This window comes from Corvus brachyrhynchos, unplaced genomic scaffold (genome assembly GCF_000691975.1).
Source record: "Corvus brachyrhynchos isolate BGI_N302 unplaced genomic scaffold, ASM69197v1 scaffold220, whole genome shotgun sequence".
NCBI lineage: Eukaryota > Metazoa > Chordata > Aves > Passeriformes > Corvidae > Corvus > Corvus brachyrhynchos.
The window spans coordinates 8,073,157-8,076,590 of NW_008236209.1; positions in this window are offsets into that span (position 1 = coordinate 8,073,157).

Genomic DNA, 3,434 nt, shown 5'->3' on the forward strand with positions numbered 1-3,434 from the left:
TACCGCCGCTGCCGCCAGCCGCCACCCGCACGCCGCCCCTCTCGGTCAGGCGTTCCCGGGGCTCACTCCACCACGCGCTGCGCAGGGCCATGCAGGCACCGCCGGGTCCCACTGCTCCCGCCGTGCCTCGCTCCGCCACCGACACTGCAGCTCGGGTGGCTCCGCCCGCGCGCGGGAACTGCCTCGCTGCTGCTCGCAGAGCGCTCGGTGCACGTGGCCTGGGCCGCACGGTCCCTGCGCCAGGCTTCCCTTCGCCAGGACACAGCTGACATTGCTCAACAGTCTCGGTAACGAAATAATATTCACGAAAATATTCTTCCATCGGCATATATTTTGACTCCAGTATTAACTGTGTCCAAATGGTTTTCCAAAAGCCCTTGGTAAGAATTAAATCCCAAGAAACATAGAAAAAGTTCTTAAACAACCATGCCAGGAAGTGTTTCAGTTCTTTTTGAGCTTGAATCAAGCTAAAATTTACAAATCGTTGTTCAAGAATCATTTTAAGTTTAAGATAAATGTCCATATGCGGCTCTGAGAGCCAAGAGTCTTCCCACGGTTCCTCCATAGTTAAGATATGGAATAGCAAAGCAAAACCAAGAAGAGGAATCCAAAGTTTCCAGGGTTTACTCACACAAATCAGTCGCTTAGGGATCGGGGATCGTTCTGCTCTCCATTCTCCACCATTTGTTGCAGTGGGGATCCTGCAACACGCATATATCAAACCAGGAGTCCCGTGGAAAGGAAATATATATGGACAGACAGATTCTTGATAGCTGTTTCAGAGAGATGTTTATTTCTCCAGCCGCATGGCCGGAGCTCTGCCGAGGAACTGTTCCAGTCACGGGACTAAGGCTCCTTCTGCCCGCGCAGGGAACACAAACCAACCAATGGGAACGAGGCTGAGCAGGGACAGGGAAACCCCGTGTCTGTGCCCTCAGGGCCCCTCTCCCAGGGCTACACGGCAGGGGAGGGACCCCAACACCCTTGTATGTCCAAAGAAAATCCGTTTCTTGCCAAAAGTCACCCCCTCTTTATACCCTTAATCTCAACTGAAACCAAACCGAGGCCTAACATAACAGAAGAAGGGCACCCATTGGCTGGCACAGCTGAAGTGCTGCTGTCCACGCGTCCTATCAGCCAATCAGCTTCCCGTTCATATGCTGTCCACGCATTCCTCCAGCCAATCACAATGTCACTTCCAGCTGTCACTCAACTGACTCTCTCCTCACTCGCAGCTGCCTCTCACCCCTCAACCAACTTTCAACCATCCAGCCCACAGCTGTGCCTTTCCCACAGGGCCTTCTGGTAACCATAAGCCTTAACCATTTTAATAAATATAACCCCATATTCCACACTCCTAGGAAGGCTGGCTGAAAGCGGATGTGCCCAAGAGTCCATTTCCCCAATTAAGATGACATTTGGTATTTTCTTAGCTTTTCATGGGATGTCTTGTTTGATGCTAAAAGCCACCTTTAATAAGCTTCACAGATGGGAGAGAAGGCCAGTGTTCCCTCCAAATTTCTCTGTTTGTCGATTCTGGATGCTTCTAGTGTCATATGACCAGTAAAAGAAGAGCAGCAGGTTACTCACCAGAATATTGGGGCACTTGTATTGCCAGACTAGCACAGGGCAGGGTCGCAAAATGGTGCCCCTGGAGCAGCGTGGCAGGAGGGGCTTCAAGAATAACAGGTGTGGTTTGGAACAGACTCATCAGTCAACTCCATCCTGGAACCAAAGCAGTAGCCAAGAAATCCCTCCCAGGGGCTGGTATTCTGTCACGCATTGAAGGGGGTTGCTGGTGCTGGTGTTTGTCAGATTGGCTGCAAAGAAGAGTCAGGCAGGGCAGGAACACATGGCCCAGACGCAAAGGTGCAGGGGGAAGTGTAAGTGGAGCCTGCTGTCAGCAGCAGGAGTTGTTAGTTTTTAGGGGTCCTTGGAGGCATTCAGACAGCCATAAACCACAGGCATACATTAAACAGAAACCTAAGATCCAAACAGCACCTCAGGCACTGCACTTCCATCTGGAGCTGGGATAGGCTAAGATACAAGGAGAGCCTCTACCAGGTAGCAAGCCAGTAAAAAAAAGCCAAAAGAGGCTGAGAAGAGACCAGTAGGATCATGTTCAGGACTGCTGCACGATCAAAAGAAAAATGTGATGATACATTTAGATTGAAGGGAAAGCTCATAGCCCCAGTTCACATGGTGTTGCTCTCCTTTGAAATGACTGTGAAACCCACTCTATTATTTCCAGATGAAAATTGTGGAGCTGGAGTCAGGGAGGGAGCAAAAAAATAATGGCGCACGCAGCTGAAATCAGGAAGCATAGTTCATAGGATGACTAGGAAAGAGGACTCCACCTATGGAATGAATAAAAGTCTTCGTGCATAAGGGGCAAGCTCCAAGCAAGCCTCTTGTCCTGTCAGCGATAACTGTGTGAGATATAGCCAAAAACTTCTCCAGTTCGAGTCAGACTACAAGACTGAAAGAGCTGAGAAGGAAAGTGATGGCATGGGCATGTTGTCACGGAAGCAGTGCGCTGGACAGCTGCTGTGCCGGCACAGTGTTCTGTGCGAGAAGTTTTTGGCTACGTCTTGCACAGTTATTGGTGACCGGACAAGAAGCTTGCGTGGAGCTCATCCCCTATGCAAGGAAGCTTGTTCCACAGGTGGAGTCCTCTTTCCTAATGCATCCTATGAACTGCAGTCGTGCTCTGCTGCTCTGGAGTTGTCTGCTCGGCTTGAGGTAAGGTCATGCAATCTCAGACTTCATAGACCTAGGTGTCCATGTCCTTTTGTACACAAAAGTGTGCCAGAACAGAAGCACTTGCTAGGTATGTCTTTGTCGCATCAGAATTGTGAAAACAGGTGCCAGGAGAGAAGCAGTTCCTGACTTACTCCTTCACTCTCCAAGGCTTTCAACAAACCACCACCATTGGGGCAATGAGAAGACAACATTTCAGTCCTGGCACATTTTGCTCTGCAAGAAGTATGAGCAGGATCATTACAAGGCTGTAAAGTGCATGATTGTTATAGCTGAGAAGGAAGGTGCAGAGGAAGCCTAATCTGATGGAACTTTGGAGACTAATGGAAAGACGACTGCCACTTGATTTTGTTGCAAATACTTGACTGTGGTTTCTGTGCGTAAAAGGCAAGCTTCTTGTCCGTCACTGATAACTGTGCGAGACGTAGCCAAAAACTTCTCGCACAGAACACTGTGCCGGCACAGCAGCTGTCCAGCGCACTGCTTCCGTGACAACATGCCCATGCCATCACTTTCCTTCTCAGCTCTTTCAGTCTTGTAGTCTGACTCGAACCGGAGAAGTTTTCAGCTACGTCTCGCACAGTTATTGCTGACAGGACAAGAGGCTTGCTCGGATCTAGCCCCTTATGCACGGAAACTTGGATTTGCACCACAATCAAGTGGCAATCTGCCTC